General features: G+C 40.6%; 1 pseudogene; it reads left to right on the top strand.

Moving 5' to 3' along the window:
- The first annotated feature begins 12753 nt into the window (after window positions 1-12753).
- The window catches only part of LOC107689020 (iroquois-class homeodomain protein irx-1-like), a 69069-nt pseudogene continuing 65660 nt past the window's right edge, over window positions 12754-16162 (top strand).

Here is a 16162-nt window from a genome sequence, read left to right as displayed (position 1 = left end):
TCTTCAGTGTCTTCAGTGTCACATGATCTTCAGAAATCATTCTAATATGCTGATTTAAAAAAAAAGTATTATCAATATTATCAATATTTTTTTTTTGTTATGATACACTAACATTCAAAAGTTTGATAAGATTTAAACATCAACAATAATATAAATTAATGTTTTTATTCTGTAAGAATGCATTCGATTGATCAAAAGTGACAGTAGAGACATTCATAGTGTTACAAAAATCTATTAAAATAGAAATAAATTTAAATATAATTTAAAGGACAGAATATATAAAAATGAATTTTACACATATTAAAATTGGAAAAAAAATAGATTGCAATAATATTTCATAATATGACGGTAAGCAGAAGAGTTTTCTTTCAAAACATGAAAAAGTCCAGATTTTTTGGAAATTATTCCAAACTTTCGACTGGTATATTAATATATTTTTCTGTGGAACATGAAAGGAGATTTTGAAGAATTTTTTTTTTTTTTTTTTCTAATAACGCCAGTTTATCATGACCATAAATGCCATATTTAGAGTTTGCCAATCAGATATGGCTGAGATTTGTTTAGTCGTTTTCTCACATAAAGTGACATTGCATATGTGACACGGCAGACAAGCTTCTTCTGTCATTGTTTTTTGAGACTTCTTGAAGCTTGTTATTGTTTGGAAAAGTGCTGGATGAATATTCCTTTGTGCTTCAACAGAAAATAATAACACGTGAGTGTGATTCTCCTATTCCGTACGACTGCTGTTGTGTTGTTGACGGCAAACGAGTCATATTTCGGTCAGTATGCGTCGTGATTCCTTTCATATAAAAACATGAGAGGCGAGTTGATCAGAAATCCTCTGACTCAGTCTGATTGGTTTGGAGAACACGAGGCCGACGTCACGGGGAACGGCGCTGCGCTTTAGCCGCACTGATACGATCAGGTGGAGGAGAGCGAGAGCGAGTCAGAGAGCGCTCTATAATAAGAGAGCATATAATGAAGTGAATGGCAGCCCAACAGCTCTGACGCCGCTCTCCCTCTGTGCTCGGGCCCTTATTAACAGAGTCAGAGCCCGCCATCATTATCCAGTAAAAAGCCTGATGATTGGCCGCTCGGTGGCAGGCCCCTGGTGGCTGTCTTTGTCAGCGATGCGCCCGCTGTGGAGGAGGAAGAGAGAGAATAGAACTTCTCTCTTTCTGTCAAAACTAGCTTGGCCAAATGTTATCATTTTAAATGCCATGAAAGCAGAGGGAGCACAGGCCTAGGGGGTTTACACATCCCCATATGCTAGTGACAGTGATACAAGTGTAATTCTAGACTATTAGAGTGACACAGAGGATCATTTCTGCCCCAGAACATGAGACAGCTGAGGGGCTTATGTGGGACAGGCTGTCACGCTGTAAAAATTTAAGAAATTCTTTAACCTTCCCTGCTTGCCTGATACCTCGGCCCTCCCCACCCACCTTGAATATTTTATGGACCAAAATGATTTATTAACTTGAGACAGGTAGAGCTGCTCCAGGACTGTGCACAGGGTGAGTCCGACGGGGTGCTTCATCGATCAGAAAAGAGCTCGGAGAGGCTGGGAAGCTCATTTGTAACTGGCGGCTAATATATATATATATATATATATTTATTTATTTTTTTTATTTTTTTTTCTAATATGCTATATTGTTACATAAGACTAAAATTATTACAAAGTCAAATAAAAAGTTTATTCAACATGAATCGTATTTACATTTTGGAATAAACCATTTATTGACATAATTATACATGGCATTGACTTTTAATGTATTGTGGTTAAATTAAAGTTTATTATTCACTATACAACATACTTGTATATCAGAATGAACCCTTTATGGACATGATTATACATTTAATTTATTTATAATGTAGTGTGGTTAAACTGGCAGATTAAATTATTTGCCAGATGTAATAAAAAATATTTTTAGTGCATTAAATGTATATCAGTATGTGCATCAGCACTATCTGCAGGATACAAAGCAGTGCAGATATTTATGCAAATTCCTCCAAATATGGTACCTTGTTACACAAGACCTTACGCTTTAAATCCAGATTTAGATTTATTTATAGGCTATTTTCTCTAAGACACACAGTAACGTTGAAATATTTTTTTTTGTGTGTTTTAGACAGAAGTCTATTTTGCTCACCAAGGCTGCATGCACAGGCCTAGGGGGTTTACACATCCCCATATGCTAGTGACAGTGATACAAGTGTAATTCTAGACTATTAGAGTGACACAGAGGATCATTTCTGCCCCAGAACATGAGACAGCTGAGGGGCTTATGTGGGACAGACTGTCATGCTGTAAAAATTTAAGAAATTCTTTAACCTGCCCTGCTTGCCTGATACCTCGGCCCTCCCCACCCACCTTGAATATTTTATGGACCAAAATGATTTATTAACTTGAGACAGGTAGAGCTGCTCCAGGACTGTGCACAGGGTGAGTCCGACGGGGTGCTTCATCGATCAGAAAAGAGCTCGGAGAGGCTGGGAAGCTCATTTGTAACTGGCGGCTAATGACAGAGATTCGTCCACAGGTTACCGGGCGGAGCGGGCCGCTTTCACATATTAGAATGCATCCCAATATCAGACACCATTACTATATTTAACAGGACCCACAGAAATTATTAGAAAGTCAAATCAAAAGTGTATTCCCCATGAATCACATTTAAATATCAGAATAAAACATTTATGGACTTAATCTACATGGCAAGTTGGCTGCTCAAGAAACATTTCTGATTATTATCAATGTTGAAAACAGTTGTGCTTCTTTATATTGTGTGATACATTTAAATTTTTCATGATTCTTTTATTAATAGAAAGTTCAAAAGAACATGATTTATTAGAAATATAAATATTTTGTAACATTATAAACATCTTTACTGGCACTTTTGATCAATGTAATACATCCTTGCTGAATAAAAGTGTATATATAAAAAAAATATATAATAAACTACGGTCACACTTTATTTTAAGGTCCAATTCTCACTATTAACAAACCATTAACTATGACTTTTGCCTCAATAAACTCCTAATTTGCTGCTTATTAATAGTTAGTAAGCTAGTTGTTAAGTTTATGTATTGGGTAGGATTAGGTATGTAGAATATGGTCATGCACAATATATGCTTTATAAGTACTGATAAACAGCCAATATGTTATAATATGCATGCTAATAAGCAACTAGTTAATAGTGAGTATTGGTCCCTATACTAAAGTGTTACAAAAAAAAAAAAACGAATCCAAATAATCTAATGCAATTCTACATTATTTGCTTGACAGATGCCATAAAAGCAATTTATAGTGCATTTAACGTATATGTTTTACAGGAACAGAAAATCTCGTAAATATGTTAAAAAGATTCTAATGAGCAAAACCTAATATTAATCAACACATAATCTCAATCAATTTGTTTTGCAGACGAAAATTGAATGACGTTCCTCCCATGTATCATTCGAGATTTGGTGTGGTTATAGCACATTAGAGTCTCATGTCAGTGGCGTTGTGCAGAATTAGTCTATTGCAGCGATAATCCAATGGTTTTAAGCATACTCATTGCTCATGATGTGCCCATGAGGGCTTTATGACATCTAATCCAAAAGCTAATGAAGCCTCTAATGCCTTTCATTCACGGTCGAATTTAACCTAGGCACTCTCTGTCCATCTCACATTCGTCATTCAAGCCTCGCTGCGATCGACAGCGTTTGGCCAACAATGTCAAAAGGGTCAGCGAGGGCCCGACACCAGAAAGAACGGGGAGAATGAAAAACAGCCCTGCGCACCATCTGAATGCAGCGTCCATAGATCGCGGCAGACTGGCACAGCGGCCCGTTGGGACGGCCAGAGAACAAAAGGCGTCCTTCTGCTAATTGACTGCAAAATTAGCCGGGCTTCCCAGTGGGACCAGTGCAAGACAGCAGCAGATGGAGCCGGACTGGACACTCTGGTGGAAATAGCTCTCCCAACCTGCTGAGAGCCTGCCCACAATTATGGGTCACAACACTTCTTGTTTAACAGAACGCAGTGAAGCGCCGAAATCAGGGCGGAAGATTTAAAGGTCAGGGACCCGAAGTGCTGTGGGAGGCAGGCGCTCGAGAGCACCATTGTCGCCTAGGATCTGCCTCGGGATGTGCAATTGTCACCTTTAGAGATTTCAAGAGGCATTGGAGTGTTTAAAATGTAGGTAGCTTTGGGGCTTAATTCCAACGACTCGAATGCACGACCAAAGACAAGTCATTTACAAATATTTTCTCCCCCAACCTGGAGTTCTGAAAGGCTTCAAATGCCTCCCAGGGCTTCTGTAGTGTCATTGAACGAAAAGCGCCTCGAATGACTTTAGACTGCATATACCCTTTCTTGCAAAGTCAAATTCAAATCATAGCAGAAGTTTGTAAGGAGAGCGGTGAGAAGTATCTTGAGCGTCAAGTTGTGGGAGCAGATGAAAGGCGGGAGAGGACAGGCTAAATATTTGGCAGTCTTCACAGAGGCCTGTTAAAGGGAGCGGAGCAGCGTTCCCCAACCCTTGAATAAACAAGTAGCTGGTGTCGCTGTGCAGTTGAATTACATAGCTCAAAGCGCTTTCTTCCGCTCGCAAAAAGCGTTCCCCTTTCTAGGGATTACTCTGAGGAATGTATTTACTGTTTCTCTCCCTCGCTCGCTCTCCTCCATAAAGGATATATGGAAATCAGAGGGCTACAGACACCACTCAGAAGCCGTTTTGAAATTCCCAGAAAGGTGGAGAGAAAACTATATTGTCCTTTTGAGGCGGGTGGATGCTTTCCACTCCACCTCACCATGACTGTCATAGTAATCTGATATGACAAATTCACATACAGTGGATTAGCGAGCGGCGGAGAAAGCCAAAGCGCTTAATATTTGTTGATGTCGCTTTATCTGGCGGCTCTGTGTCCTGGGTCCACCGTTACCTTGGCGATGAGGATATAACCGATATTCCGAGGAGATGGGCGCTCCTGGAGATTCCGGGGGCTGCTGTCGCCGCGATCTTTGATGTTCCCGAACTCTTGATATCAGGCTATGAAAAACGCTTAGCTCAATTTAAGCCTCTCGCAAAAAAGGGCTAACAACTGTAATTAAATCATTAAATTCTTGTCTACACTTCACAGAGCATAGAGAAAATTAACTTCCCACCAACCTCATTTTCTACTTGAACATGAAATAATGATTTTTTTGCTCACATAATTACAAAGCTAACATCTGATAGAGTCAGCATCCAGGGGGGATTATCACATGCATGAGTATTAGACCTCATTACCAGCTTGACTGCAAAATTATTACATCTTGTAATTGGATGGTGAGATTTATATACAGATTGGCCGGGTTTCTGTAAGATTGTAATTACAGGCTTCATTGGTTCGCTACTTATCGGAACTTCACAGAGAAAACAACTGCTAGAATGAAATGAGCATTTCATTAACCTATAGCCTTATCATGGGAAAACCTGTGTAACGCTCATGTATGCATTAACATAAATAGGATCGTTCATTTCTCTGGCAGATAGGGCCGAGCCTCGTTTTTGGCGAGCCAGCCGGGAGGGGTCGCAGGGGGCCCCGCGGTCATCTCATTTGCCTTTCCTAATCCATGTAGATGGAGAAAGAAAACAGTAAATTAGTTGTCTATTTCACCAGGATGAACTCAATACATCTACTACTTAAAGACTAACCGGCTGTGAAAGCGCAGGAGCTTCGGCCGCGGTGTCTCCTCTGATGTTCTTTTCGCTGTTAACAAAATCTCTGGCCTTGTTCCCTGCCCGAATACAACGGCAGCTGGAGATTGGATGCTCACATAAATAACCCCCTTACACAATGACACTGCAGGATCGATCCAGATTTGATGGGTACTCACACAAAGACAAGGGGGAGGGGAGTGCCGGAGCGCGAGGAGGAGGAGGAGAAGGAACGGGGGCCGCCGGGGCTGGTGGGGCTAAAATGAAATTGTTCAATTACTGGGCAAACACTATTTTTCTTACTTTAACAAGAGATTTCACGGTGCGCTCTGCGAGTCGCTGGCCCAGCTGAGTATCTCTAATGCTGGCATTACCCAGCTCCAATCAGCTGGGCCCTTGAAATGGACTTGCTATTGGACCTCATTGTTTGGATGGCTTTTTTCAGCTGGGATCAATGCCGCCTTTACGTGGAGCTGATACAAAACCGAGGGATGCAACCTGCCATCCCCTTGGGCCAGAACCCCGGATGCTCCGCCTGAGAGCGTTCAGCCCTGAGCGAAAGTGACACGACGCTGGATGGAGGAACGAACTCTGCCAGGCCGTCCCTGCCAGACCCCTCCATACCCTCCCGCTCTGTAACCTTGTACGCGGAAAGCGGCTTCATAGATGCTGACAGTTCAATGAGGCACGCTGACTTAGTCCAGTGCATCCCTTTGTGCCTGAAGGTGAATGAGTAATCTAGAGTTGAAAGAAATCTGTGTGTTTGCTTAATGCGCCTCATAAGACGTGGAACCTCGCTGATTATTAGATGCTTGATCGTAACAGTTTGTGGTTCACCAGGAGATAATGCTCCAGATCTAACAACACTGATAACTACAAACCTGATCATGTGAAAACATACTAATATGAGGCCAGTGTGAAACTGCTTTTGACTTTGCTTTTATTTAATATCAAAATGAGCAAAAAAGGAAAAACATATCTGATCTAAAGATGGATGACTATGATAAGCAGAGGATAAATCAAGACAAACGGATGATTAGTAAGAGCTAAAACAGGATTTAGTTCATTGAAGCAGATTTGGAACATATCAAATGTCAAAGATAAACTTAAAAGTGCAACTCTCCTTTCAATTCTGTCCCAAGATATCATGAAATCAAAGTCTGCATACACACAAATCTATCATTTGGACAAACCTTCTTTAAAATTAAATTAACAGATTTGCATGCTCTGTATCACGTTGTGGATCTGCATGTGTGTTCTGTGTGTTTGAATAAATATCTTAAGGGGAAATTTTGCACATTCACTAAAATGAATAGATTATGCAAGTGTAAAAGCTAAATGATCTCTGTAAAACCTCCATTCAAATGCAGAATTATGTAATCATTTTTAAACATAATTTTCATGAAGCTTTCAACAGAAGTTGACACAAAAAAAGCTGGCCTAGTTCTGCTCACACACTTCAGTGGTATTGTGGAGGTGTTGGTTTGGATTAAGTGAGGTGCTTGAGATTTAAACGCAGGCCACCTGATGTCTTTTATCAGCCTGCAATCTGTGGTGAGAGGAGGCCTCCATTTAACAAACCATTACAACTGAAAGAGCCATAAAAGACTAATGCACATAAACACAGCCATTCTGTCTATTAATTACCTCTGGCCCTGTGGCAGTGAGGGTACTTAACCTCCACTAGATCACATGGTGATATGTTTTCCTTAGAAAAGAGCCAAAACAATTAACATCCCCTCTCACATTTCTCTGCCTCTCTTTTTCTCTCAGTAGCCAATCACTTCAGAGAGGTGACCCACCCGCTAATCAGCATTGACAATGCCCTTTTGGATGGCCAGCACCCTGGCCAGCCTTTGATATGTGAGCATGCTGGGGTGGCCGGTGGGTGGATTGGAGCAGGTTTTGTTGCTTTTTTCCTAAAACCCCGTGAGTGTTTCAAGAGGTGTGGGATCCAGGGAGAAAGACACTGATTAACCCAAACACACACACAGCCACATCTACCAGCCCAAACTAGCTAACTTTGTGCTTCTGGAGTTCATGTCCATTGTATTTCTCAGAGTAGGCAGAAAGTCTGAGAAAGTCAGTTTCTACTGACAAACACAAACCTAAACATTTTAGCTACCAAGAAAAAAAAAAAAAAACACTTGGATAACGTTCACCATTATTGCTGAAAGAAAACAGAGGTGCATTAAAGAATTAAAGACACACCAATTGCAGGGTAAATTGACACAGTGTTATGAAAATAAAACAATTCATGAAATTGAAAAATTGAAGGTCACATATAAAAATATCAAAACATAATGAATGGACTGTATAAAATTGCTATATATAGAACATGTGACAACCTGCCCCAACCTGTCATTTATGAAAAATAATGTTCATGCTGTGTTATTACAAGAAATGAATATAAAAAATGCATACATACATACATATGATATTGAAATGTTAAAACTGACAGACATTATCTTTGAGACCAATATAAAAAAAAACCCTACATAGAATTTTTGTCATAGGATTTTTCACTCAAAAATTATGTTTTTGTTCCTTATATTTAAATAAAAACACATTAACACAATGTAAAAAGGAATAATAATTGGAATTATATCGCATGAGTGGTACATTCTATAGACTGTGTGCTAAAACACAACTGTCAATTTAACAATAGAATGTTTTTAAATGAACTTTTTCCACTTGACAACAGCATCTAAAATTGCAATAAATCAATTTGTAGGGGAGTCTATATGTCAGTAACTATAAGATTGTTCTCTATTCAAATAATAATAATTATTATTATTTTATTTGGTCAAGCAAATAAACTAATAAAGTTACAGACAAATGCACTATAACAACTATTTTATGCTTCCGTCCCTTTCTGGCGAATTTGCAATTGAGTGGAAAGTTTACAGGCAAGTGCCAAACGAGCAGATGCCCAGTAGTGTAGCAGATTCACTGCCAAGGTGTCGCTACAACGAGGTAAAATCTCTTTCCATATGCTCTGCTGTCAGCCGCACACACTGCACTCTGGCCTTATGACATTTCCACACACGTCTTTTATTAGCCTGAAATTCCCTGTTTCCGTACCTGGGTGTGGTTTAGGCATTCCTCTCAAATTCCTAGAGCAGGACTCTAATAAGGCATAACTGCTCTCCGGTTTATTGCGGTGTTGGGGGATATTTGGGGTTATTGGATAAACTTTATTTGTGGGCTGGGAGCGAACGGCACATTGTGATGGTTGGTGGTAACTGCTTTCTTCCGAATTTAGCTGGACTAGATTTCAGCACATATAATTTGTTAATCTCTCCTGGGCGAGAGGGGCATACCAGAGATTTTTAACCTCATGTCAACTCGCCGAAGACAGAAGAGGACAATAGGGGACAATCATGTGTGGTCCAGCAGGCTGCTGACGTGATAACAGTTACCAAAACTGATAATCTCAAGACATTCCCAAACTGCTGAAGGATCCTGGGCATTTTCATCAGTTATGATTCCACACACATTCACTGTACCATTGCACGGGGTTCAGTGACATGTTTAACACATCCTTCATAAAAATCAAGATAATAGTTTCTTAAAACCATGCAGTACTTGATATTTTCAATTTGCATTGCACATTACATTTTGAGTACATACATATAAAGCTGAAATGAAAACAACAACAACAAAAAAGCATCATGCAGTGATTATTCCTACAGACACACATGAGCCCAGCCGTAATTAGCTCACAAGCCGAGATGCAAACAGTCTGTCCAGCCAAGATTGTGGATCAAGGGCCTGTTAAATCAGTGCACTTGCAGCGTCTCTCCCAAAAACCCTGAGCATAAAATGTTACAAAGATGGTTGGTGCTGAAAGTCAGTGCTAAAGCTCCGTTTGACCACTGCTGACTCAAACGCGGCTCTGGTCATCTTTGAGTCCAGAGGGGATTTACTCAGTAACCATGGTTGGGAGAGATGTCCTGGTTCCCTTTAATAGCATTAAGGGTTCAAACCGTTAGGGCTGTAATCTAGAGAGAGAAGAGACTCCAGCGCATGCCTTTGATCTCATTGCTTTTGGCTGTTTAAAGTTGACAGTTTAGTTGAATGCCATTCCCTGCTTTCGTTTTGCTACACGAGTTTCAGTGTTGTAAGAATTGCCCTACACCTGTACTTAAAGAATGTACATTGACATGCTTGAGAAACGCATTGATTTTTGAGTTCTATGAAATCCAAACACAAATAGGAGTCTGCGCTGCAAGATCTGTCTCATGAAGCTCGCATGCAGATGACAGTAATGGTCTGAAAGAAAATAAATACTGTTTTTTTTTTTTTTAAATCAATTTGTGCATTAATGGGAAAGCGAGCTTGGATAAGAAAGCTTGGACGAAGAGTGTTTATATTATAATGACACTTAGACAGCAGCAGAGTCACTGTACAGCAAACCTGAAACCCTTCAGATTCTGAACATAAAACAGCACATGAAACTCCACCATGAAAATGTGTGCTTCTCTTGTTAGAAAATGAAAACATCTTTTTTTTTTTTTTTAGAATCCTCTCTCAGAGGAGAACATGCTACAGGTTTCCAGCGAATTTACACGGGTCTCTTGCTGTTGCAGTTGCAGGGAAAGTGATAATGGGATTTTAACAAGCCCCATAAATCAGTTAAGTGTGAACAGGCTTTATTGCCCATAGATCACACGTGCCTTTGTTTGACGAGGGTCAAACTTCAACCCCTTTACAATTTATTTTCCCTATTGACCCGAAAAAGGAAACTTGATATTCTCCCCCGAAAAATGACTTGGAAAAACAAAAAATGAAATAAGCAGGCATTTATAAAATCTACTAAAATAGGCTACATGTGACCTTACACGGTTACACTGCTCATTTACAAATAATAATAATACATTCTAAATTAGGCCTACATGAAATGTAAAAATGAAATGTTTAAATAAGAAGCGAGTAATTGAGCAGCCCCAATTTTTTTTCTCAAGATTGAATGTCCTTTCTTAACGTCTCTGTCTCCGTCGTTTAGAGATATTCTCAGTGTCATATCTGCATGATCTTCAGCTCTGCGCGTTTCCAGCGGGTCCTTCAGATTCTGAACATAAAACAGCACATGAAACTCCACCATGAAAATGTGTGCTTCTCTTGTTGCTTTGAAATGGTTTAAAAGTCTATTTTTTTTTTCATAGTCTAAAGAGACGTTAACCTTTGAAATATGCAGATTCCGCACTGTAATCACTTCTCTGCTAAGCTAAGGTTTGCTATTTATATGACAGTAGAAGAGCAGAAAAATAAGAGCTTGCTTAAGAGCATGTGTACTAGTGTACTTTCCATAATTTATAGACATGTGTGTTTACATGCACGCCTGGCACTGCATACACATGCATGGTATAATTTTCATCACACACACACACACACACACACACATGATCTTCAGCTCTGCGCGTTTCCAGCGGGTTATCAGCAGTGCCATTCCTCCTTCTGTCTGATGTGTTCCTCTGATTGGCATCAGTGCCCTCAGATATTTTCAACAGATCCTCCACTCGCGGCCATCTGGGGCAGATCACAATCACTGGCTTCATCTGAGCCGTTAAAGTATTAAATCCACTATATCCTTTCAACGAGCACAACTTTAGAAGCGCTTGAGCAGCGACCCCATTACAGAGCGAGTCCCGGACCCCGGACCCCGGATCCGAGCGCTAATCAAAAGCACTTAGTTCGGTTAGAGGGGGAAAAAAATCGTTTAACGCATGCATTTAATATCTCGACTGAATTATGATAATTAAAAAAAATATATCAATTTTATTTTCAAGTTTAAATTAATAATAATAATAGTAAATACAAATTGCGATGTAAAATTGAATCGTTTCGAAAATCACATTTTGTAAATCTTTAAATTGTATCCCGTTTCTGAAGAACATCAACACCTCGCATGTTTATTATAAGGTGCATATATTTAGCAAAAGCAGTTCATTATTATTAGAGGGAGGTATTTTGGTAAAGATGTGGCAGGATTAGTCAGCTTATTATTGCCGCACACACATTAAATCACAAACTGTTAGACCACAGGCGATGCCTTTATCTCTCATGACTATTAGCTATTAGGGGTATTAATACTTTTGGGGGTTTGCAGCTAAATGGCGCTCGTGTGCATGTTAATGAAGTGCTCACGATTATTCACGACATCACCTCGTTCAGTATTTAACAATGAAACATAAATACAAAGTCCCCAACGCCCCCACCCCAGTGTGTATGCTTGTAAGTGCCTCTGGGTTATAAGTGTGAGTGAGTGTGTGTGTGTGTGTGTGTGTGAGGAAGAGAGAGAGAGAGAGAGGGAAGAAATGGAAGAGAAATACGTGTTAGAATGTTTTTGACTATTTGGCACACATTTTCTGCCAATAGCGAGATCAATTCATTAATCTGTTTTACCAACGAAAAAAAAAACAGTTGCTAAAACTGTCGTTTCGCATAATTACAGCCTACATCAGTTAAAGCTCGTTTGGAAGTTCATGCAGTAGAAACTGCATCTTTGTCAGTACCAAAAAGAATAAAGGAAAACAAATGCATGAGGTTTAGAGTATGGAAATGCACATCTTTAATTATTTAAGCCCACTCCAAGAAAGCCAGTGTTTCATTTGAATAATTCAATTCAGAGAATATTTTTTACCAAATGTGTCTAATCCTGTACGCAATATTAGCAATAACTACAAAAAAAAGAAAAAAAAAAGAAAAGTACAGTTGTTTGGTCGTCAATACCTTATGAAGATCAGTGTCATCGCGAGTGTTGCTTTAATTCCCCAGTTGTTTATAAGAATTACGAGCTATTCAAATAAGTTCCGCGTGCCTATCAGTTCATTTCCCCAGTGCTGGGCAGCTGTAAAATCGTGTAGACAGGTTGTCACACTACAGTGAATGGATTCTAATGCTAAACATTTAACATACAATCCTCCAAACAGTGCAAAAGCGGCCCTGGCCAATGCACTAACCACATGCGCCAACGAGGAGGAGCCTGGGACGCCAATCAAAGCATCAACTTCAAATTGTATCTGAGAGATCAGCCCAGGACCTAGGGGCAGAGACATCAGTTGGAGCTCAATTGTTGATCTGATCACATCCGACGGACTTGCTGCAAAAGAGGAGCTGAGATTTAAAGACGAGCGTTTCTCATTCTCACTCTGTGCTGCTTGAGAGAGAGAAACTCTTTCACTTCTTGCTTTGGTGGGCTATTTGCTTTTTGCCTCGTTTTGGCTTGCGACGTGGCGAAGGAGATGTCTTTCCCCCAGCTGGGTTACCCGCAGTATTTAAGTGCCTCCCAGGCGGTGTACGGAGGCGATCGGCCGGGAGTGCTGACTCCGTCGTCCCGCGGAGGGAGCATTGAGATCGGGGGAAGCGCGTCGGCGGCCGCCGCTGCCGTGTCCTCGGTGCTGGGCATGTACCCCTACGGGCACAACTACAGCGCCTTTCTGCCTTACACCAGCGCCGATCTGGCTCTTTTCTCCCAGATGGTAAGAAAAGCAGATGCACTTTCACGAAAGCTGCTCGCTTTTGTTTAGCCTATTATTGCTTTTATTCTGCGAGCGTCCTGTAGATGATTGCCTTTTGGGGGGATTGTAGCACATGCGAGGAAAATGTATCTTAAGCTTGCAATGTGCGTGGGAAGTTTCTCTGCAGATTTGTAACATTTAGATTACGCTATGGATTTGGCACGCATAAAATTCAAAATACCTACAATTCTTTCCCACCGCCATTTTACACCGTAAGAAAAGTTTTTATCTCGGCTCGGGTTTGGAGTTGAAGAACAGTTGTGCGGGTTTTTCGTCAAAACACGAATCGTGCACCAAATTGCTACTTTTTAAAACACGCTACAATTCTTATTAAGCTCCATTTTCCCTTTAATAATTAGTTTAAATTGTTTCGATCGATAATTTTGATGCTCGCGCCGGAAAACAATGTAAAACGAATTATTGTTATTGAAACGGCTCAGAAACTACTTTACAGTTTATTACAGCATGCCTTCTTGTTTTGCACTACGTGATATCAATGATATCAAAATGATAATACAAGGGGTTGAAGAATGTGATGCTTAACAGTGGAATCTCGTTGCATTCCCCCCGCCCCCCCCCCAAAAGAAATATATTGAAAGTGAGAGTTATTAATCAGTTGTGCCTTTCGCTAACCTATAGCAATTCATTTCAAATTGCGTGCATAAATATATTTTGCATGGGAACTTAATTAAAATTATATAAACATTATGCATAAATTCTTAGGGGACGAAAAAGGCTAAATATACTTTTCCTCACAGTTCTACTTTTTTCGACGAACAGGCCATCAAACAAAGTAGTATATTTACGTCGCTTGTTGTATAGCGTTATATAAATACAAATAATAATATGCTAAGGCCTGCAGGTCACGAGCGAACCTTGCGTTAAATATACACTTAATTATAATCACATCGGACTGGAAATAATGCCGTCATTCTGTCTCATTTTCCATAATGCCATTCTCATTCAATTTGGGATAATGTTTATGTATCAGTCTTTCGTGTTATCACTATCTGTGGCCTAGCTTTTTTATATAACAATACTAGTCAAATGTCAAAACAAACGTTGGCTTATAAAAGACATGGGAAAAACTAACAACTAACGGTGCAAGCAGAAACAAAAACTCAGTCAAGTTTTCTAGAGGAGACTGGATTGAATTAGGAAGAAATGACTGATCATTTTGCGAGAGAAACTGAAAGTTCGATATGGAATTTTGGCACAGCATATTCCCGAATTTATGTGTGCGCTTTGTCGTGTGTAATAAATGCCGTCTATATGATCTTTTGTTCCTTTCTGCTTGTGGATCTCATTGTAGGGCTCTCAGTACGATTTAAAAGACAGCCCTGGCGTGCACCCCGCCAGCTTCGCTGCCCACTCCAGCCCGGCCTTCTACCCCTACGGCCAGTTCCAGTACGGAGACCCAAACAGGCCGAAGAACGCCACGCGGGAGAGCACCAGCACTCTGAAGGCCTGGCTCAACGAGCACAGAAAGAACCCCTATCCCACCAAAGGCGAGAAGATCATGCTGGCCATCATCACCAAGATGACCCTCACGCAGGTGTCCACCTGGTTCGCCAACGCCAGAAGAAGACTCAAGAAGGAGAACAAGGTGACATGGGGCAGAAGTAAAGAGGACGAAGAATGCAACCTTTTTGGGAGCGACAACGAGGGGGACGCCGAGAAAAACGAAGACGAGGAGGAAATAGATTTGGAGAGCATAGACATCGACAAGATCGACGACAACGACGGGGATCAAAGCAACGAGGAGGACGAGGAAAAGCGCGGGGAGCTCGAGGCCTTCGAGAAATCCAAATCCAACGCCATTTCCGGCAGCAAAGAGCCGTCGGACGGAAACAACAACAACACCAGGGTTCTGTCGCCGGGTCGCCAGGGAGGTTTTCCAGTTCCGGTTAGCAATAAGCCCAACTGCTGAACGTGCGATCGTTCCTGGGCGTCAATCAGCATCACCACAATCACCCGGTTCACTCGCAGCAGCAGCAGCAGCAGCAGCCCTCGTCGGGGGTGTCATCGATGGCAGCCGAGAACAGTGAGAATGCGCCAGAGGACCTGAGTCCAAAACACATAGGTATGCGCGAATCCCGCCAGGCCTGTGTGTGCACAACACACGTGACCCACACGGCCGCAATGCCATTTTGAATGTCACTATTATTATGATGGTGATTATTATTATTGCTGTTGCTATTTTTGCACTCAGTGTATATGCATATAGCCTATATAATACACAATAAAATAAATATGTGCAATATGTCCTGCGCAAATTCTAATTCCAATTAATCTAATTCCAACGTTTGGTTTTTAAATCTCAGATCGGGAAAGCGTCCTCAGAAATGAATCACCAACGCAACCTTTAAAGTCATCCGTTCGTCCTCTTCACGACAGGTACATTTGCATTATATTCTTCTTTTTCTTTCTTTCTTTTTTGTCTTATCATTGTCATTATTATTATTATTATTATTATTATTAGCGGTAGCTGGCTATCATTATACGAGATGAAAGACTCTTGGGATAAAGCTATTTCCAGCAGATAGGCAGAGAAAAATCTGCGTTTAGCGCTTATAATAAATAGTTGTGCTTTTCCTGGTGACAAAAGGCCACGATTTCCCCTCCACACACACAGTCCGTGTCTCTCAGGAGAATAACTACTTATCAAGTCACCGAGGCTGTGTGCTTTTCCTAAAGACCCTTGGGAAAACTGAACCTCGGGGGAGCAGTCTTGCTCAAACTTTCCCCTTTTAAGTGCCACAATTTCAGCAGGCCCTTTGCGGGGGTTTTGGTGACTTGACTTATGGTTATTTATGTCCTGCATAAAAGTAAATCGCCATATTGTATTGAAAGTCTGCATTTTAGACCGAAAGAGGCTTTTGTAAATTGTTATGTGGATGGGAAATAATTTATTGGTTACGATAAAAAAAAAAAAAAATTGCATTAGCTTTA

Source organism: Sinocyclocheilus anshuiensis, unplaced genomic scaffold (genome assembly GCF_001515605.1).
Source record: "Sinocyclocheilus anshuiensis isolate Anshui unplaced genomic scaffold, SAMN03320099.WGS_v1.1 scaffold181, whole genome shotgun sequence".
NCBI lineage: Eukaryota > Metazoa > Chordata > Actinopteri > Cypriniformes > Cyprinidae > Sinocyclocheilus > Sinocyclocheilus anshuiensis.
The sequence above is the reverse complement of the archived record's forward strand: the minus strand, read 5'-3'. Positions and strand labels throughout refer to the sequence as shown.